The sequence below is a fragment of the Passer domesticus genome, chromosome 5, assembly GCF_036417665.1.
Source record: "Passer domesticus isolate bPasDom1 chromosome 5, bPasDom1.hap1, whole genome shotgun sequence".
Lineage (NCBI taxonomy): Eukaryota > Metazoa > Chordata > Aves > Passeriformes > Passeridae > Passer > Passer domesticus.
Window position 1 is genome coordinate 4,521,515 of NC_087478.1, and position 22,233 is coordinate 4,543,747.

At 39.6% G+C, this 22,233-nt stretch overlaps 1 protein-coding gene and 1 long non-coding RNA gene across 15 annotated transcripts in view; one reads left to right on the forward strand and one right to left on the reverse strand.

The window, feature by feature from the left end:
• CELF2 (CUGBP Elav-like family member 2) overlaps window positions 1-22,233 on the forward strand; it is a 545,552-nt gene that overhangs the window by 332,974 nt on the left and 190,345 nt on the right. The window lies entirely within an intron of this gene.
• On the reverse strand, window positions 14,482-15,995 carry LOC135301550 (uncharacterized). Its single transcript, XR_010363298.1, has 3 exons — window positions 15,942-15,995; window positions 14,665-14,750; window positions 14,482-14,526 (listed from the first exon to the last, which is right to left on the reverse strand). It is a non-coding gene; the product is annotated as an uncharacterized LOC135301550 (long non-coding RNA).

Here is a 22,233-nt window from a genome sequence, read left to right on the forward strand (position 1 = left end):
TATCCTTTGAAGTCTAATGATATTAATGTTGACTCTTAAATATTTCATAGCTGTTACTCTTTTGTAGTGATTTTAGTGCTTGAGTTAAGGAGCACAATTTTTTTTCCTTATCTAATTTCCATTTTTCCCCTCTAAACTGCCTCACTTTGTGTGTATACAATACACATATGTAACTTCAGATTCAAACCATAGGGATCTGCGTGCATTAAATGGATAGTGGTACAACCCACTAATTAATTAAACCTTTTTCCCCCCTCCATGGGTGTAAAATTTACTTTTCCAAAGGCTGTTTGTTAATGCAGTGCATGTTAGAGGCAGTTTTTTTCTGTGGAATATGTTGCTGACTTTCTCTGTTGCCCTAGTTAACCTTATTCCATCCATCTGTAGGTTACAGATGATTCCACTTGCACTTGTAACCTGCTGTGAGAGCTAGGCATGAAAAATAGTATAGAAACCTCAGGTAACTCCTCGGATACAAATCTTTTCCTCTGGATTTTTTTATGCTTGCTTTATTTTGTTGGAGGTAAAATCCTTTGTAATGAATTTGCTACATTCGTAAAAAGCAATATGGGTTTGTTGTACATTCATTATGTGGCCTTTCCTGGTATTTTTTTACTTTTTGTGTGCCACAATTCTGACTTAGCCAGTGGCAAAATATTTGTGTAGTACTCGGATACTGGATGGATTTCCTCTGACACACGTGGACAATCTGGTCAGGATTTTATTTGCCATCAGCATCAAGCAAAACTTTCTTTTTGTTGCCTTTTGCAAGTGATCAATGGATCCACTTAGATTATAACCTGGAGTTAGGAGTAGAATTACATGTTAATATCTCTCATTGCAATAAAACAACTGTTAGAATCCATTACTTTTCTGGGGAAAAGAATGGGATTTATTTAATTTTAACTGCCTCAGTAGTGTACTGGTGCATATATAAATGCTGATGAATGAAATCAAGAATTAGAATTAGAAATTAATAGCACAAGGCATCTAGTCTTTTCAGTGAGTTTGCATTTTGATTCTGATTGATTTTTCTAATATTTGCTAAGTGCATATGTATCCACAAAGGCTTGTGCATCCATATGCTGTATTTTTAAAAAGCTGGCATGTTGACTTCTGGGAGCTAGATCTGTTATTTGACAGCATATTATGATTTAATTTCTATTATCTGAAAAACTGCACCATTAAAATAGCTGATGCAGAATTTAAGTATATCTGTTCATTGTTCTCTTTTTCAAGGTTTTTGGAAACTGCACTTGCTGCCTAACAGTGTAAAGTTGGTTTACATTTCAGGCAGGGTGATTTTTCCTCTTTGAATGACAGCAAGTATTTGTGTGCATGTATGCAAGTGTGGCATGAAAATACGAAGATAGCTGCCTTACATTTCTGCTTTTGCTTTTTAATTGATATTTGGATGGTATAAAGTAAGCAACTGCCATATGACAATAAAGTGGACCAACTTTCCCAGCTGGATGTCATATTTGACGAAGTATGTAACCAGAGAAACTGTGAATTATGTAAAGTGCTAAATAGGATTGTGGGTGTAACTTATTACCCTGTGGGCTGGAAGATACTGCTTGTTATTTACTTGCACTTTCTGAAGCAACATTATCCTGGGTGTTTCTCAGAAGTGCTAAACTTCGTTATTGGGAAAAAAAAAATTAGAGAAGTGAGTGTCTTACTTCTGGTTTCCTATGGGGAAGGAGTGGGAGGTTTTGGAAGGCTGGCTGTGAGTAGTATAGAGTATGATTTCTTGAGTTCTTTTCTGCCATGCCTTGAATGTGTCTGCTCTGCTGCCACCAGGTAGGGACCAGGGTGAGCCAGATTTCCTGATAGCTCCTGACGGAGACAGATGCTGCTGTCTGGGTCTACTGAGATAAGAGTTTCTTGGGCCTCTTTGGGGTGGTGGCTTTGTTTTATATTCTGTGTTTACCTCAACAAGGAATATTTTATCTATTTGTTGACTGTGTCCCTTTGTGGCTCTGTGCTTGGATTTTTTGTTTTCGTGTTTTGTTTTGGTTTTTTTCAGTTAAACTGAATGACATAATTTATTTTTACATATAGTTCTTGAAAAGCCAGTGCACTAACATCAGGCGCTTGCTTTGCTGCATAAACCTAATGCAGCCTCTCTGAAGTAGACACGTTAAATTTTAACTTCAATATAAAACTTGCTACTTTTTTTTTTCTGCTTTCCACACTGCACCTGCTGTTCTTCCTGAGGATCTCTGGATTTGTTGTTGGGCCATGTGCAGCCCATTCTTGTTTACCAATTACCACAAGTGTCATGGGTGATCTGTGGAGTCAGCCAAACTTTTTGCAGTAGCATTCAAGTTGTGTTAGGAGGTTGTAACCACATGAGGGTATAGGAATTGGTTTGGCTGTAGGAGGAAATAGTCTTAAGAAGGACCAGATATGGTGAAGAGCTTTGCTCTTGTGCTAAAAATTGTTGCTTCATGAGGCATTAGACTGGATTTGTACAAAACCTTGCTGCTCAAGCAGATAACTGGAGTTTTAGTAGGCGGCTGGTTGGTTTGTGGGAGGGATGCATGTCATGTCCCTCAGTTGTTGGGTGTTTTTGCTGAGGCAATTCTAGCTGCTGGATCTGGCCCTGAGCTCGTGGTTGTCTCTGCTGTCTCTGACCATGCAGGTGAAAGGACAGTCCAGGGGACCTGCCAGGTTATCCATCTTCTGGCAGAGGCATCTCACCCTGCCTGTCCATTAACTGGAGGGGACAAAAGTGAGTGATGCTTTAAATAATCAAGTTTTGAAATAAATACTTTCAGCTGCTTTCCATTTTTTATCTGTGCGATTTCAGGTTCTTTTTTTTTTCCCCTTCATGTTTTTTTGGAAACATGATGGTGCTATGCAATGGGAGAGATGGAAGTTTTCTAGTCTTCTGTGTGTGAGTATTGTGCAGGGTGGAGAGAGTCCAGGGAGAGGCAGCAGTGTGGCTGGGACAGGCAGCCTTGCTCTTGCTGAGTCTTTGGTGAATAGCAAACCTTCTCTTTCCTAAAGATTTCTCCAGAGACTTTCGTGCTCTTGCAGCTAGCAAAAGGCACTGTCTTTTTCAAAATCCTGCTGAAGGAACAGGAAAATATCAAGAACTATAAAACACCTACATTATCCCCTCTTACAAAACCTTCCTGACTTCTTGGCAGATAAAGGGAAGACCTAGTACATGCTTCCAGGAAGATTTAGGTTTCAGCTCATGGACATTTTCCTGCATAAAACCTGGTTCAAAGTATGTTGGATCAGCTTACAGAGCAGCTCTGTGGGGTGCAGTACACTGGGAACTGATTTTTTCCCATAATCCAAATGTTTTGGGGGCGAAGAAAGGAGAATGCTGATGTGGTGATGACTCACAAGAGTCTCGTGTTGCTGTGTTCTTCACTTTCACATGTGGAGCTCTGTTCCAGCATGGAGACAGAAAGCACCACGCCACAAGTGCTTGCAACCATGAGCATGTGCCTGCCTTGGTATCTGTGCTCATCCTGAGCTTTAAGGTCTGCAGAGCTGTGTGAAAAGGACAAGAGAATGCTACTGTGCTGGTGTGGTGGGAAGGCCTCACAGAACCCCTGCAAAATGACAAATGTGTCAAAATCCCAGGAATCTAATAGCTTGTAAACAGCTCATCCTTCTCCAACTTTCCAGAAGTATTTTATTTTCACATAAATTCCATGTTATACCTATTAATATAGCTATCTCCAATTACAATTCTCTCACACATGAACCTAGTTCTCAGTTTTCTATAGTAGCTTTGAGACAATGTAACAATATATAAAGCATTTGAAAATTCAGAAATTTAAATACTGCTGTTGGAACTTTGGTTCATCTGTCAGAATTCAGGCAGTGGTGTAGCAGTTGTTGCCCAGTAATTCCTATTGCACAATGCAAAACTTATTAAGCTTAGCAAGAAGGTGTTAAAAACATGAGCAAACTGAATTTTCAGTTGGTTTCCTGTTTTTAACATTTAGATTCAAACTACAGAATGAACATAATGCTTCCCATCTGGGTCTCATCAGTTAAAACTTATCTTTTGGTAAATCTAATGATGAGTTTCTGCTTACTAATTTCACTGCAAGATCATAGGCTTAAAAAAATAACAATTGAGACACTCAAGCAAAAAGGAAGTTTGATATGTGCTGTGTGTTTATTTCAACTGCATAAGCACCTCAATGAAAAAAAAAAGAAATGTGATATTTTCTCCTTCTTTATTAACTTGTCAAAAGTTTTGGGCTAAAAACTGGAAAATGTTATTGCCTTCAGTGCACTGTGTTCAAGTTCTGCTTTCAAAAGCTTCAAGTAATTTTTAAAATCAATTTACCAATTTCCAAAATTTTTCCAATCCCAAGTATCCTAGTTCGGTAAAGTTGTGTGAATCTTCTCCTTTTATGTTAGTTGATCATTGTGTCTTATATCTAAGTTGCTAGTTATGGGCAAGAATTACTAATACAATTCTCTACAATCACCATTATTATCTCTGCCCTTCCCAAAATAATTCAGAGCTTTAAAGTGCCATCTTTAAAAGATACTGGGGGTTTTTTTTCAGTTTTCATACAGTGAGTAACCAGTGCTCAGACTTGGGCCCTTTTAAAATACGTAGTTCTGCTGGCCATAGTTGGACATTAAATAATCTCATTTTTCACTAGAAATTCTGGGGTTTTTTCTAGAAGTTTTCATGTGATAACTTCAGTTTGAATTTTAAGTCCAAGTGATTTATTTTTTTTTCTAAACTTGTTCCTAGCATTTGCTCTGTACCAAAATTCAGCCTTTTCAATTTTTCCAGATTTCTTTCCCTGACTGTGTTCTGCAGCGAGTTCAGCCCCACTTCTCTGTATTAGTTAACCTTTTGCCCTATAAATATTCTGTAATGGAAATTTTTCCTGGTTGGCTCAGGTTTGTGATAGTCAGCGAACCTGGGCTGATAAGGAAACCCTGCTGCCAGCGTGCCGAGGAAAGCATTAAACCACAGCTGTACTCCTTAGTGCTCCAGTCTTTACCTGCCCCAATCACATACCATTACACTTGATTTATCCAGTGTAACGTGATCCTTATACAAAGCCAAGCATGGTTGTCATAAGGCCTTCCATTTTCATGCCTTTCTTATCTCTTTTCCAGCTGCATTTTCCCCCATGCAACAAATAGCTCTGGTGTAAAACTTTCACAGCAAAGGGAGCCAGGAGAGAATTTGTGCAGGTTGAGTTTTGATGGAACTTAGATAAATGTGGACGGCGTTTTTTTTATTTATTTTATTTTATTCACTTTTAGTCTCCTGCTTTCTGATTTCTTTCCATGATATTAATCACCTTGCTTACCTCACTTCCTGGAGTGCTGGAGATGTGAGCTGTGAGATGCACCATTCTGTAGCATATACTGTTGTCTGCATGTTTTCCTGATCTGCCTGCAAGTGCCTTGGGAGCCCAGCTGCAGCCACTTCAGGCTGCCTTCTGGGGGGTGCAGGGGGCAATTTTGCATTTCTCTGAAGCTGTGTGTTTAAAAGCTAAATGAACTAAAATAGGCACAATTCTTCCACAGTCAGTCCCACCAGGACACCTTCCTCGTCAGACTTTGACATAAAGCAGCTCTTGGCACTGATCTTTGTGTTGGATGGAGCTCACAATGTGTTTAGCAAAGAAGGCTTCCATTCATGTGTCCCTGCAAATGAAAACTATCAAAGAGCTTAGAGAAACTTAAAACAATTTGCAAAATGGGAAGATGCTGCTAAGTTCAGGTGATAAGAAATGATATCATGCCTTTAGGAGTCTTTGAATTGATGGAGAAATACCAGATTTCTGTGACACAAAGGAACTTTAAAATCTAACCATATATGTTTCTTTGTCTTAGGAACTTTCTTTCATATTTTAATTTTATTTTCTTTGAAGCCACATAGACTGAAAACTTACTTTGCCCATTTTTAGAAGGGAAACCCAAGACTCCTGTGCAATATAATTTGTTGTGTCCTTCCAGATTAGATTTTGATTTGTACTGTGTATTTTTGGATGCATCAAAAACATGACTTGCAGTCAAAATATGTGTCCTTGTCAACATTTCAGTAAGCAGAGGTCAAAACAGAACATGAAAATACAACTTACATATTCATAATTGCATAAATTGTCCCAAAAGAAGGTCTATGCTGTCCATTTGCATGCTTAGTTAATAATTTAGTGGGCACTATGAAGATGTCAGCTGCTTCTTTACTGGTAAATTTTACTTTATTTTGCATAAGCCTACATACTTTTTCAGACAAGAGAATTAGTGATCATGGCATGAGTTCAGTGCCCACAAGAAGGGATGATAGCACTGGATATCTGTTAAAAAGGAAGAAATCTTTGAAATATTCCTTCATCTATGCTTCTAAAGTGACTAGAGATTCAAACAGTCCTCAAAACATTGGTGCAACTTTACTGTAAGTCTATAAGCACCTGCCTCCAAAACAAACAAACAAACAAACAAACCCACCAAACTGTGAGAAAAGAGAAAGTATTTGCAAGGTAAAGCAACTATAAACAATTACTGTACTGAAGGTATGGCAGATTTTTAACAGTGTGGATAAAAGAAATGGGTCAGGAAAATCATGGGAAGAATAATGTAAACTAATGAAAACTTATGTCATTACTACTTATATTTTTAGGGGGTTTGGGGGAAAAGCCATTTCATAATAGAATAAAATAATAAAGACAGGTATCAGTGGTAGTCAGGGCCACAGATGCAGCCATCTGAAGATAAAGAAACCCAGATGTGATCCAACATTGCTTTGGTCCAAGTATTGGTGGCATCTTCGTCACCAATGACTCAGGAACGTTTGAGGATTTCTGCTCTAATCAGCTCCATGCTGCTCTGAGCACAGTGGTCAAAATTCTCTAATATTCTTAGTCTGACTACAGCAAAGCTAAACCTGCCTTCAGGTGGGATAGTTTGCAGTGGTGAATCAGGCCAACCCCTGAGAAAAGGTGACAGAGTTGCAGGAAAGACAAAATGTCAGGAAAAGAACAAAACCCCCACCTGCTTACTAGTGAAAGCAAAGACTGTGACCTAGTTTCCCTTTTTTCATTAGGATGTGGTTTAGCAAAATTGCCACCATGTGCCTGCAGAGGTGATGAGCCCCAACCACACCCCAGAGCGTCCCAACAGCCGAGCTGTGCAGAGCCCTGCATCATCCACAGCAGATCATCTGCCAGAGCTCGGGGGACCAAAAAAAATCAATCCAAGAGGCAGCAGATAACTCCTGAGAAACACAGTGCCCCTGCCAAAATCCCAAGTGGGGCAAAAGCACTTGTAGGAAGTAAGAGGCAAGTCAAAAGAGGCTGTGGCAGAGCCTGCACAGGTTCACCTACCCTGCGTTCATGCCTCCACCCCTCCCAAACACAGCCACTTGCCAAAGGAAACTGCAGTTTTTATTAATGTCTTGAATTGCAGCCAGGTAATTACCTTCAGGAAATTTTCATGTTGCTGAATGATAATCTATAGAAAGTGAATGAGGAAGACAGGCTGGAGGGGGGAAGCTAAAGTTTTGTAGTATAACACACAACCATCTTGATTTAGAAGCTAGGTATAGGAAGATCTAGGTGAGATCTTCAGGGGAATAGTCTGTGCTGTAAGTGCTAATCCTGGGAGGATACTTTGCCTTTGGTGGATATACAGAGTGTCTGCATACTGGGCTCAACACATTGAATTTTGATCCTGAACTACCCTAAATTAGCATTGAGTATTATCAGCCTTTTGTAACAGTGCTGAGTGTCAGAATTTTGCATGTGGCTTTTCAAGAATCCAAAAAACATCTCTGCTGAAGAGGCTGTTTCCTCAAGCTGACTTTCACATTCACTTTTGGGTTTTTTTCACTACTGTTAATTTATTTCCTGCATTCCGTTAAAAATGGTATTGGCAGGTCAAGGAGCATTAAAATTATTTCATTTGCAAAAAAAAAAAAAAAAAAAAAAAAAAGCCAACAACAACCACAGCTGAAAACAGAAGCAAAACCCTGTCTGCCTTTGTTGATTGTGCAATTTACCAAAGATTTACATTTTTAGCATCTGTTGCCCTTCCATTATAGTTTTCATCTTGCATGTAAAATTGATACAGCAGCATAAACAATCACTCAATGACTGGAGAAGGAAAGCTTAATAATAGCTCTGATTATTTTTTTGTCCAAAAGAATAAAAAACATCCCTTATTTTTTATGATGTCACAAGTGGAGAGTTTGACATTATCACATTAACTGCTAATGTATAAATGCAGCACTAATGTACTAGAATTAAAACTTTGTATAATGACCTTCCCTTGGTTCAGCCATTAAAAATACATTAATACTCTGTCTTGCAAATTGAACCTGATGCAATTTTATTCATCAATTACTAGTTTGTGGGGGTTTTTGTTTGTATGGATATCTGTATTTATCTTCTGGAAAATTATTCTGACTTCGCCTTTTGTAGACTAGAAGTCAACATCTCAGGTGCATTTATATAGCTTTTATTTTATTTGTATTTTATTTAAAATAATAATAGCCAGAACAAGGAAACTTGGGCTGCCTCCTTCTGTCTTGTGCTAAAGTTGGCCAGCTTTATTCACTGCTGTGTGCTGCAGCATATCCATTTGTAAAATTCGTGTATTACTCATCTCATCTGCAAATTGAGACTTAATTAACAGATGTTTGTACCTACTTTCACATCCTCCTAGGAGTCACACTATGTGAGTGTGATGCAGTTGTTGCTGGGACATGAGAACATTGGAGCAAAGGCTTTTTTGGAGATGGGGAGCAGGTTAAAAAGGGCTACCTGAGGGGTTATTTATTTATTTATTTTTAACATACTTTGGAATCTTTTTTAAAATCCCTGTTTTGAAGCAGGTGGAGACAAGAGAGCAAAAGATACCTCCTGTATAATAAGTGTCATTTCTTGCATCCCCCTTCTACAACCTACATGCATCAAGGTTTTAAAGCTCTTAAAAGCAAGCTCTGAGGTAAACAAAAAGACTGCTGGAACAGCAGTGGGCATGTCGAAGCACACTTGAAGATAACAGCTGTCAGGACACAGGAGATGAAAATGCAACCAAGTACACAGGCTGCAGGAAAACTTGGCCTTGAGCATTTTGCTTTCACTTCAGTAGTTTTAACCCTTTGTATTCCAGAAATTATTTTTAAAGTTGGGGGAGCACAAAGGAGGAGAAAATCCTTTGTGAGCTGTTTCTGAAAAATGAAAATACACAAATAACTAGTAAATAGCTGCTGGGTCACTGCTATAAAGTACAGGCAGGGCTGCATTTAGACAGCTTGGCTTTTATCTGATTGTGAGCTCTGTGTTTCCTCATACGGGAACTACCGCCAACCCAATTTTAATCAGTTGCAATTTTGTTTTTGTGTCTAAATTAGCATAGCTTGGATTGAAGAGGAAGTGAAAAGAAATGTCTGTCAAAGCATTTCTGTAAAGCAAGAACTCTTTCACTTTAGTTTCATCATGCATCTCCAGTCTGATGTTCTTCATTTTGCCCAAATATTACCAGGATTACTACTCCAGTGTATTTTATATCAGCTTTCTGCTTGCAAAGCTAAACAAACAGTTCACGAGCCATGCTGGGAAGTCTCCCCAAAGACCTTGCTCTTTAAATCATTTAAGTACAAGCATGACTCAGATTGGCGATGGAGAATGGAAACTTTCAGTTCTGTTGTTGTCTAGAATCCACCTTGATTTGGGAACAACCAAAAATATTCCTTCCTGATGACCGCTCGGGGGCCTCTGCATGGAGACTCGGTGGTATCAGTTACTGCAAGTAAGCAGACACATATTTGGTACATGCCTCAGCAGAGACCAATGTACCTCCCAGCCAAGCTGAGGGACATTAGCAGGACAGAGTTTGATTTGTGACTAAATTCCAACCTGTGACCCAGCAAAGCTCCTTGCTACTGAGCCTGTTGCTCCTGCGCTTTCCACTTGCATTATATGCAGTAAGAACAAAAATGGCTAAACACAAGTTTCTGCTAGCATCTCTTCCCATGCCTGTTGTCTGAAACAAAGCCTAATTATCACAGCCCCTTCCTTCATATTTTCTTTTGACTTACCCAGTTGTCTGCAGCTTTGATATCTAGAGCATAAATGCCAAGGCTGAAACGTGCATCCAATTAGATGACTCTTGACTGACCTACATAACAGTTCATTCATGAGATAATGTGACCTGGAGTCATGGAGATAGAAGCCAGTTGATTGAGCTGGCTTGGCTGTGTACACTGCAAACTGTCCAGTGATTGAGGAATCATCTAAAATTAGCCCTACACTGTACGTTGTCGAGAGCCTTTCAGATCCGGCTCTGTTTCGGTAATATTTTTTTTATGAGATGGGAGTATAATTTGTCACATTGTAATTCTTTAATGCTTAACTTTATTAGCACAAGGTACTTGGGTATCAAATAAAAGGAGTAATTAAGTGATTTATGCTTAAGGTCTGCTCTCAGTTCAGGGCATAGGTAGCCAGCCTCCCATGAAGGGGCGAGGGAGTGCACAGTATTTACCACTTCCTTCAGAGAGCTACAAAATGGTGCTTTTTGAAGATGAACCTCGTTGTGCATGTAAATCCCAAATGCCTATTCCTCCACCTCAAGTTAAAATGCATTTTTGTATTAAAGGTTATTGTGTGTTTGTAGAGAACCACAGGGTGTTTTCCTTAGCTTTTGCCTGATACATTTGTGAACTTGAAGCTTTCAGCTGTAAGGGGAAAGAAAAGTTAACCAGGGAGCGAGTGGTTTCAGCATAACGACTAAGCGACACTTCTTGTATTGCTAAGCCACAAAGGAAGCTCAGATAAAGGTTGTAGGTCAGAAAGAAACCTTGAGGAGCATGCTCGTGAAGTGAGGCACTTGAAGAAAGGCTGCAGCTGTCACTTCCACATCTGAGGGGCTGTGAGGTATTTTAACCATTTTCTTATTCTATCCTGTCTTAAAGATTCGTTAACAGAATAATGTAAAATTATCTGGTGTCCTCTGGGGCATAAGTCCTTCCATTTTTATTTTTTCCCTCAGTAAGTGTGGTAGGAGCAGTCTGTGCTCTGTCATGTCCAGTTTCTCTCAGATGGAGCTGCCCTGGTGCTGACTGATGCATGTCGTGAGGAGGATGGGGGGACATTTTGTACAGGGAGGCTGTGGGCTCTTCAGAACACATTTGGGATACAGCACCGGGGCTCCTGAGGCTCTTTCTTTTAGTAGATGCATCTCGTGGGGGTTTTACGTGCTCTTAAAGAGCAGGATGCTTGCTGCCTCCTTCTCTGTCTCTTCCATGGTTCTGTGGTTAACTCTGTGCTGGCACAGTGGTGATCCTCTCTTGGGGAGGGTGAAGATTAATCAAAATGCCCAGGAGCTGGCTGTCAGATGTCCAGCAGGAGATTTCCTGAGAGTATTTTTTTTTTGATTCCTTAGGGGTTCAGGGTTTGGGTTTTTTTTTATTACTTGACGTTCTATAAGCAATAATAAGGAAGTGACAAGCTGCACAGCAGTGAAAAGGCATTTAATTTATTTTTTCACATTGTACATTTTGCAGTGCTTCCATATGATCTTTTTTTTTTGTGATGCATACGCATTGTTTGGCTTTGAGTGAATAAATTGTTGGGAATGCTGGAGAGAGAAGCAGCAGAGAAACTTTTATATTTTGCAGGAGTTTTTTGGTTCAGACAGACCACTTGGGCTCCAAGCTGAGGCTGAAATTGCACAGGGCCCAATTAGTGCCTGTTACCTTTGCTGTTTGCTCTTGATCGGTTGCAGAGACAGAGGTTTAATTAAGCAGAAATGGGGATGTGGAGTTAATGTTCATTATAACTAAAATCGAAACAGCTGTTTACCTTGCTGAAGCCTTGTGTGTTAATGTCCATAAATCTCACCTCGAGGAGCCAGCCTCTGTATATGCCTTTCCAGATACCATGTGATATCATTTTACATCCTCATTTTCACAACATATCCTAATCATATTAATTAACACATTAGGGTATAATTCTTATTGTCTGCAGAAATTACTTCAATTAAAACTATTAACATATTATCATGATTGTTATGGTATTTGCAATTTGCTTTGTTACTACTCAACAACTATTGCAGCAAACCCAAACGTTTGAAATCAGCATAAAATTGTCATGGCTGCTCTTTTCCTCTTAAATGTCACATCAGGTCTCACTGTAAACTTCCTGAATAAGCTCTGTTTCTGTGCTGGGGTTTCCTCTGTGAAAAAAAAGATGTGTGAGGCCATGACTCCTACAAGTTGAGGCTAGAAATATTTTGTCTTGATTAGGCTCTGCAGTGCCTAACAGGAGTGTGATCACTGTGCAAGTACATATGGAAAGAGTAAACATATACAGTGGAAAACAAGACAGTAATGGATAGAAACTGGTCACATTCATGCTAAAAGAATTTGTAGGTTTTTTGCTTTTTTTCTTTTCTTGGTCAGAGCTGTGAGTTTCTGGTCTGATTGTCTTAGAAAAGGAATGAAGTCATCAGGCTAGCTTTAATATTGAACATTTTCAGATACAAAATCTTCTTAGAGGCAGGTGAAATGTGCTCCCTGTGTAAGAGGCAAAATTTTTTGTTAGTGTAATTGAAATTTAATGGTCTCATCAAATGTTGTTGTTATTATTATTATTATTATTATTATTATTATTATTATTATTATTAATCCACATCTACTTATTAAGAGAAAAGAAAGAACACTGTTATGGGGGAGGAAAGCTTCAATAACACATTTGAGATGCATATAGACATTTGTCTACTCCTATCCAAGGTGTTTTGCTCATCCTTACTCATAGCTTTAATTTTTGGAGCTGAGAGGTGGTGAGGGCAAGTAGTCAGATACCAAGGGCATCATTGGGAGGGGTACCTTGATAATGGGGGTTTCTTCTTCCTTTTTGCCTTTATGAGCATGATGTTGATGGTTTCCTAATCCTTATTCAGGGTTCTTCTTCTGGCTGTTTTAATGGTTTGGTTTGGGTTTGTTGTTTTTGGGGTTTTTTTTAAAATATGTTTTCTAACATTCTTTTACACCTTGCTCATTCTCCCTTGGATTGCAACTCCTTCAATTCAATATGTATGTGATGTCTTACATAGCTTGGTACTTTTTCTCTTACCCTAAAACCACAGATTTGCATTTTGCTAGGCAGCTGTAGGTGAATTTTTGTAGCCCTGGGGTCTTGAGTGTCAGGCTGTGCCCTGTCAAATATCTGCTTGTGCCTCCACTCCTCTGCACTGTACCTTGTATAGCCTCTTCAGAGTTCTCCATTATGATACCAGGTCTGTGTTCCTCTGCACTCTGTTGTTACCTTGGGATCATAAATATTTCATCCTGTGCAGAGTAACTGCGAGTTACTGCTGTCTGTATAAAAAGTGCACATAAACCACATCATTATGCAAAGACAAGCAAAAACAAAATATATTAGGCAATAGCCACCTGGCCATTAAGAAAATTGCTGCTGCAGCTAAAGCGGCTAAAATGAGGCTCCAAGTTGGGCAATACAAGTGTAGGCAAGACTGACGTGCCTGGGGCTGAGGATGTGCAGGCTCAGCACAAAGTCTGTGCCCTATTTCTGGCATCACTGGGCTACAGGACATGAATGAGATCACTCTTTGGGTGTACCCTTACTTGATGGGTGACACAGGATGTCCTTTCTGGTCTTTGGGTAACAACACCTTGAGCTGTTGAAATAGAAAGAGATAACTTTGCCTTTACAGAGCAGGTGCATATTGGTGTAGTATTAGCAGGCAAGTTGAAGAGAAAACAAGAAATTTTATCTAACTGAGGTAGATAATTGCTATCATTATTCTAAGCCATATGTATTCTATTCATCTTCATGATATTGCTGTAACAAAGCTGTTATCTTCCTTCACAGATAGAGTATTTATCTTACAGTTGGCCTAGGATGCCTCTATAGTCAATGGAAAAAACATTTCTACCTCCGTTTTAGTCCACCTGAAGTCTGAATTACCCTCTAAAATGATTATTTCTCTTCACGGACTAAACAGGAAATCCCACACACATAAATTTAATAAATCTGAGCCAAAGAGATTAGAGATTTGTCTGTAGCAGATGAGTTTCAGAGCCTGTGCTTTCACAGCTGTTACTAGTAACTAGCTTAGCTTAAATTTATTTCCTATATGGAATATATAGGTGACTGCTATAGTTTAGACTGTACTGTTGTTATACATCAAATGAGACATGTCCAAATGGGCAAGTGTGGAATTCAATTTTCATATTTCGTATGAGAAGATAATGCCCTAATCAGGTCTTGTCTGTCTAATGCACTCAGTGGCACTACTCAATTCTTTTCAGTTTGGCTACCACTCCAAACTGTTCAACCATCTGCTGATAGCAGCCGAAAAGATGACAATATAATAAATTACCAGAAAAAGTTAAGATGCGTAACATCTGCTCTCCACCAAGCTCAAGCATCTTCCCCGAATTGATGTTCTGTCATCTCCTGACACAGTCAGGGAAGATTCCTGCTCTGAAGCTATAGCAAATTCCAATCATTTACAGCTGGACCTACATTCCAGGCATCCATCCTAGGCCTAAATAGGGAATAACAATAGAGAAGGGAAAAGACAAATGCAGGAGAGCACATAGTTTCTCACAATGCCTTAAGAAGTTCCTGGCCCAGGTAAAGGCCTTCATCTACTCATTATTCATTATGATTAATGAAGAAATACCTGATGATGGCAAGCAGAAATTTGCAAGACAGAAATAGAAACTGCTGCCTCTTCAGAACCACATGATTGTCTGTCCTGGAACTACGCTGTGCATAATGTTTTAATCAAATAACAGTTTGCTCAGTAGCAATGGACCACATTGATTAGTGCAAACAGAATGCAAACGTACTCTAGATAAGATTATGTAGCTCCAAAGGTGCTGGTAGGCAGACACTGTTGAGAAAATATACACATAATATTTATTTAAAACGTTCCTGGAGCCTCCTTTGATGTTATTAGTCTGTCATGAAAATCTGCAAACACATACTTACCAGAAACTCACTGCAAAACATTAGGCAGTTAGTGAAGTCAAATATAGAGGGTGGATGCCACAGCAGAGCACAGTTAATGGTTGAGCTGTGACTTAACTTACATCCAAGTGCAAACATAATTAAATTAGAAAAAGTCCTGAACCAAATGTAGGAGGTGTAGTCTGCCTGGAATGCAAAGATGAACTTGGATCCCATCCTACTGCTTCAGTCTCCTGAAGTAGAACTGGAGGAAACAGAAGTCCAGAGTTTAATCCAAATTAAAAGGTATAAAACAAACTAGTAGGTGCCACAATGTTCTGCTCATTATTGTGATACAAACTTACACAAAAGTAGCTGATCTAAGAAAAAATACTTATGGTCTGGAAAGTTTGGTATGCATTAATTTGGAAGATTTGCCTTACATTAATTAAACCCAAGTTGTTTTCTAGTTTTCTAAGTTTTTTCAAGTCTAAAATCATCCTCTTAAGATATTATTTCTCTAAGCACAATAATTGATTTCTTCTCTGTTCCTAATTTCTCTGACATACACAGCCCTATCAGCTGCTTACACAGTGAAGAGGTGAAGGGGGGCACTCCTTCAGCACAGGTACCTCCATAGTAATCTCCTGTGATTTTAAGCTTAGTGAAATTCCACTGGATCTAAATTCACCTTAAGCAGAAGGATGATCCTTGTAAATAAATATGAAATAATATAATGTATTTATAAATCATAAAAGAATACAAATATAATTGTAAAGAGTGTAAATACCTAAATGCTCCAGTAGCCTTTAGTATATAGCAAAGCAACTGGATTTGATCCTGGAGAGTGTATTCCACACTGTATTCCCATGAGTCCTGCTCTGCCACAGATCTGTCATCCATCCATCCATGAAAATCTATTCCTCCAGGTCTAGATTAGAAAATGCTCCCCCCCGTTTTTTCCTTGTAACTGTAGTGTTCATCATTCCCTCTGCTGCTTCTCCTTACCTCCTTCTGTCTCCTGGTTAGTCCTTGGGGCTGCTGTTCCATAGAACCAGCGAGTTTTTCCTCAGCTAGGCCCAGTAGAAGCAGTAATGAAGTTCTATTTTAGCTTGTGTGATTTGGCAAGCACCGGCTATGATGTGATAATACCTGAAATAAGGAGCCAGCAGGCTGGGCTGGCAGCAGGAGCAGGGAGCACCACGGTGCTGGTTAATCTGAGATTCTTGCCATCAGTGCACCTGGATGTGTCTAGGCACAGACACTCAGGTTTATGTCATACTGCACCAGCCTGCAGAAGTCCTGAGGGGTTGCTCAGCTGAGCTGGTTTGGTTTGTATGCACCAGTCCTGTTTGGAAAAGGTGGGAGGGTATAAATCTGTGTGCATGTGTGTGTCCCTGACTGACAGATTTAACCTAGTGCAGAATTAAACCTGTGGCTGTCACTGTCTCATCCCAGCGTGGTGACCAGCTGTGCCTGACTGATACAACAGGCTGTTTTCCCTTTTAGAGGTATTATTTATAGTGTTATCTTTTGGAGTAAGGTGTGAGACTGGTGTATTTGGCTGGATAGCAATGCCAGTATATTCGTCTGCTGCAGGGTAGAGGTGATGTTTCTAATCAAGCTGAGGCTGAATGGAGTTTCCAAGAGGAGCAAGGTGAGATTTCTAAACAATTTAAAGGATTTGGTTCAGAACAGGCATTAATCAGTCATTAAAAAGCAATTGCAAATAACCATTACTTTCTGTCCATCTCTAGTGTTTCTCAAGCATGTCCCTGGAAGCTCGACACCATTCTGCAGCTTTAGCAGTAATTTGAATGCAACAAATCGTACCTGGAAAGCACAGATGTTGAAAGCTGAAAAATCTGAAGGTGCCGTATGTTTCCTGTAATTGAAAGCAGGTGCCCTGAAGGAAGCAGAGATTCTGTTTCACTTTATGAAGTATCTAGTTGGTAGAGCAGGCAAAAAAATACCTGCTAAAACTTCATTTACTAGGACTGGATAAAACAGATTAAAGCTGTTGTTTTACGACAGCTCTTGGGCTCAAACAGGGGATCAAGATCCTGTTGTGTTGGGCAGCACTGGCAAAAAGGAATTAAGTCACAGGGTTTGGAGTAGTAAATAAATGGAACTACATGTATTTAAAGGATGGGATGAGGGAAAAGACCATGATACAGAGACCTCTTGGAGTTATTCCAGAGGAAGACTAGCAAGATGATTAGAGGGATGGAACACATCTAGGAGGAAAGGCTGAGAGAGTTGGAGCATTTTCATCCTGAGAACAGAAGGCTCTGGGGAGACCTAATTGCACCTTCCAGTACCTAAAGGGGTCTGGAGAGAGCTGGGGAGGGACTTTGACAGGGACATGTAGCGATATGGAAAAGGGAACTGGCTTTAAGCTCAAAGAGGACAGGTTTATATTAGGTATTAGGAAGAAATCCTTTCCTGTAAGGGCAGTGAGACACAGGAGCACATTGCCCAGTAAAGTTGTGGATTCCTATCCTTGGAAGTGTTCAAGGCCAGGTTAGACTAGGCTTGAAGCAACTTGGTCTCATGGCAGGTGTCCCTGCCCATGGCAGGGGGTTTGGAACAAGATGATTTTTAAGGTTCCTTCCAGCCCAACCCATTCTGTGACTGTGTTGTATGACACAATAACCATTCCTTGTGCAGCACTGAAACCAGGCCCAGCATCTCTGTCAGTCAGGGCATTGGGGTGGATGCTGCATCCCAGGTCTGCATCTCCCAGTGGTCCCACACCCAGACACTCCTGTCATTGCTCCAGTGAATGCTCACATGGGGGGCTGCCAACCTATCTTTTGCCTCAGTTGTTGTTTATAAAGAATCCAAGCCTAAAAATTATTAAAGGCTATGAAAATTTGTGCTTTGGAGCCTATAAGGTGAAGCCTGCAAGGTAAGGAACATAAGTCCCTGGTGAGTTGTAGCTGCAGCTCCACCTGCAGAGCTCCCAAGCCTTTAGGGAGGACTTTTGTATGTGCCTCAGTTTACTTATGGGCAGTGGTAAAAGCCCCATGGATCCTCTGAGAATTATTTAGTTGTTGTTTGTGGGAGGATTCTGCATGGTTTGTGGTACTTTTAAGACATTTAAGATCCAAATGTTGTGCACCCCACAAGATTTAGCAGAACTGTATTCAAGCTGAACATAGTCTGTAGGTGTAGGTAGTATTTGATACTTAAAGGCAGAAAAACAAAATATCAGAAAAGCACCCCAAATCATCCAAATTTACTGATGCCTCCAGCCAGTTTTGTAGTGCTGCAAGCTGGGGCTACCTCCACTTCTGTTCTGTGTTTTGGTGGTTCTAGCAAGCATAGAAAGACGAAGCAACTTTGATCAAAACATTTTTTATCTCTTTTTCTAATGAAACAGATAGTGCCTGGCACAGAATCATTGTACAGTTATTTCACCTCTCTCAAAATACTTTTCTTAAGTTCTGAAAGTGCTGACTGACCTGCATGCACCAGGCTTAAAGCTCTTGCTCCCATTTAAAGAATCTTCAGCACTTTCACTATACTCTTTCTCTTTGGATGGCCCACAATTTTTTTTTCCTCCATCAGAGGAAGAGGCAGAGGCAGACATTTTCTAAGACTTTTTCTTCTTTAGTCCATCAAACCAGAAAGAAAAAAAGTCCTTTGTTCACATTGTGACAGAAAACATAGGTTTTGCTGAGAAAATAGTGAATTGTGTTTGCCACCTTTTTCTAAAGGCCAAGAATAGATGGAAAAATTTGGGGGGAAAAAAGTGGAAGAAAAGGCCAGGTGTTTAATATATATTAGTCAGTTTTTCATTCTTTTTGACAATCTTATTTAACTGACTTAATATTGGATCTTAATTCCGGCCAAAATTTTAGAAACTAGGAATTTAATGACCACATCATTTCTCTCTGTGTAGCTTCCTATACATGAAAGGTCAATGTCAGTCAGACTGTACCATTTGGCATGAAGATGAATATAGAAGCTAAAGAGGATTTAAAAAATACATGATCTGGCATTTGAAAGTGGAGTCTGGGAGTTGAGTCCTGCTTTTATTCCTTTATCTTCTGGTGACCTAGCACTTCTTCTCTAATGGGGAATGTTTACAGATTTAAATCTTTTTTTGTTCCTACTGCATGGCAGTGAGGAAAGTTCTGCAGGGGCTAAGTCAGATTTTTAGGTAGGTTGAAAAAGTGTCTGGTTGATGCTACTTTCCCTAGAGACATTTCTGTGCAGAAAGTATGTAAAACAGGGTTAATACTCTCCACACCTCACAGAACCTGAAAGAGAAGTCCATTTACCTAAAAATCTGTGGCAGGGATGTCTGGTCCCCTTGTTTCTTGTTATTGACTGTAGAAAGAAGGGGAAGTGTCTGGGTTACTAATGTGGTATTTACCAAGGCTTCTGCAGCTCAGTGAAACCCATCTGAGCATTAGTGCCTTAATTTTCCCATGTGAAACATGGGTTGTGTCTTGCAGTGGAATCGTGATCCTTACTGCTTCTGTGTTCAGAATACCTGGAGAAAGAAGGCAAAGTTAAAAGGCAAGGTGGTATATTCAGATCAGGGTGATGCTTCCTCTTAGAACTGCAATGCACAGTCTGAAAGTACAGCACGGGTGTGGACATAGAATGAAAAGCACAGCACTGAAAAATAAATTAGCATTAGATGGTTTATAAGCTTTATTTCTTTGTGCAGTGGTGCTTTTAGGTGTTGTTAGGTATCTCAGGAAAGGAGTTGAATATTTCCAGTCTTGGAAATATCCACTTTAATGTGCACAGCAAAGGTGGAGGGACCTCGTGTTTATGATTTCAATACTTGCAAGCAGTCAGGGCTCTGTGCAGAGTCCCTCTGCATCTGCTGGCTTGCTATTCTTTATTTTTAGTCAATAACTTTTGGTAATTGCATCAACTTCTCAGTTGAAAAATATATATATTAAATATGGCTTTTATATGCATTGTTAAAGAGTAAGAGACAGCAGTCAGGCAGCCTGCAAAAATGTTCTTACAAACATTATAACAAATGTTATACAATTTCTGAATTTCCAAGATTTTTTATGAAATGAAACCAGGCTGTTTACAGATTTAAGCCAGATCTTCTTGTCATCCATTTGCCTTTCTCTGTAATCACACAAAGCTCCCTTCTGGCATGTGTGAGCCCTTTGCACTTCCAGTGACACACAGTTCATGTTTTCCTTGGTCTGTCTTGCCAGCTGTGTGACCCCATCGTAGGGTTTGAATTGTAGTGAATGCATTGACATAGTTAAAATGATTGAAAGCAACACAGTGATTAGATTTTGGGAAAACCTCATTGAGGATGTAAAAAAATATTTTTTTTACTCTTTCTTCTGCAGCTTGGAGATGATTCATAAGTTTGAGATATTCACTGATGGTCCCTGGACTTTGAAGCACATCAGAGTAAAGATACTCTGGTGGTGTCTGACCAGCTTATCTGGTTTTTAAGGGTTTAAAATGTGGAGTTGAACCTGGGAATCAAATTGGCCAACAAGTTAGAATCTATTGTCTCAGGCTGTTTATAATTTAGTCTCTGTCTCACAAGTTGTTTGAACAGGAAGTGGTTCCAAAGCACACATTTAGCATTCACTCACGGGGTTTTCCTTTCTCTGTCTGCAGTAGCTTCTCCTATGGAAGCAGAACTAAAGGGTCTGCAAAAATTTGACCTCATTGGTGTTCGCAGATGCTACACTGAATATGAAATTACTCTAACTGCACTTCCTTGGGGGCTGCTAAAAGATTTCTGTAGCTTCAGCCACTGTGATGTGATGTTCAGGATGACTCCTACTTTTGTAACTGCATATTTAATTGTATATCTTAAAGAGTGGAGGGTGCTACTGTGGAAGAACTTTTCCCTTCAAATGTATGTTATCTTGTTTTCGTTTTCTCTTTTATGGTTTTGTCATGCATATGTAATATCAGCTCTTCCAGAATAACTTTACTGTATTTAAAGTATGAGCTGAGTTTGCAATTTGATGTAACCTACATTGAGGCTTCTCCTCTATTTCTAGGTACAGAGAAATCTTGTATCTTCTCAGGATGCCTAGGTTATCAGGCACTATAAAATATCCATCACTCATTCCTACATCTAGTATGACATTTTTTAAACAAAAAGTCACAGTCATTAATTGCTGCAAACTGCCATTTGTAGCAAAGTGGGACAGATTTTTTGAATGAAATCTGAGATGCTCTGGTGATCTTTAGCCTCTGCAAGACAATTGTTCTTTGCTAGTAAGTACCATATAATTTATTAACAGTAAAAAACTTTGATGCTTTCTATCCTGTCACATAAGACCGAGCTGCTGCTGGGGTGCACGAGATATGGTTATGCTGCCCCTGAATAAGAATGCACTTATTTCATACTCTCTGACATTTCAGTTTCATCCCTCCATGATCTGATGGCTTTCTCTTGTCACTTCTCATTTTCATAAGGTATTGCTCCTGCTGTTGGTAGTAGTAGTAGTAGTAGTATCACGTGGTAGCTGAGGTTCAAAGGTCCCTCAGGAGATCTCCAGTCCAACCTCCTGCTCAGAGCTGGGTCAGCTGTGAAATCAGCCTGTGTTTCTCAGCGTGTGATACACCTGCGTCTTAAAACCTCCCCAGATGGAGACTGCACGCTGTTTCTGTTCCAAAGGCTGACTGTCCTCATGGGGAAAATATTTTTACTTCTATTCAGTAGGATACTCTCCTTTTAACTTGAATATGTTGCTTCTTGTCTTCCTGTCATGCCATGCAACTGACCTGGTCTTGTTCAGTCTGAAGAGGAGAAGGGTTCAGAGGAACCTCTAGGTATTTATGGGAGGATATATGTCACATTCATATTTTCTGAAAAATCCCTTCACCCAGGATTCTTCTCCTGGGAAGCTGAGAAGCCTCACAGAAAAAAGAAAACAATAATTATCTCATTGCTTCTCCTGTGTTTTGCTCCTTTGGAATGTGGTTGGAGATTGTTTACCAACAGGTGATTGTTTCATTGGTTTCATGTGAATGGTTTTGACTTATTGGCCAGGATCAAGTTGTGTCAAGGCTCTGGAAAGAGTAATGAGTTTTTTATTATTATCTTTTTACCTTTGAGTAAGTATCCTTTCTGTATTCTTTAGCATAGTTTAGTTTAGTATTCTTTAATATAATATAGTATCATAAAATAATAAATTAGCTTTCTGAGAATACGGAGTCAAATTCATCATTCCTTCCTGCCACAAGGGCACCCCGCAAATACAAGAGATATGGAGAAGACAGAGACAGGATCTCAAATTGGTTGATATTCCCATAACAGCTTATCAGTGAAGTTTGGTCTGGA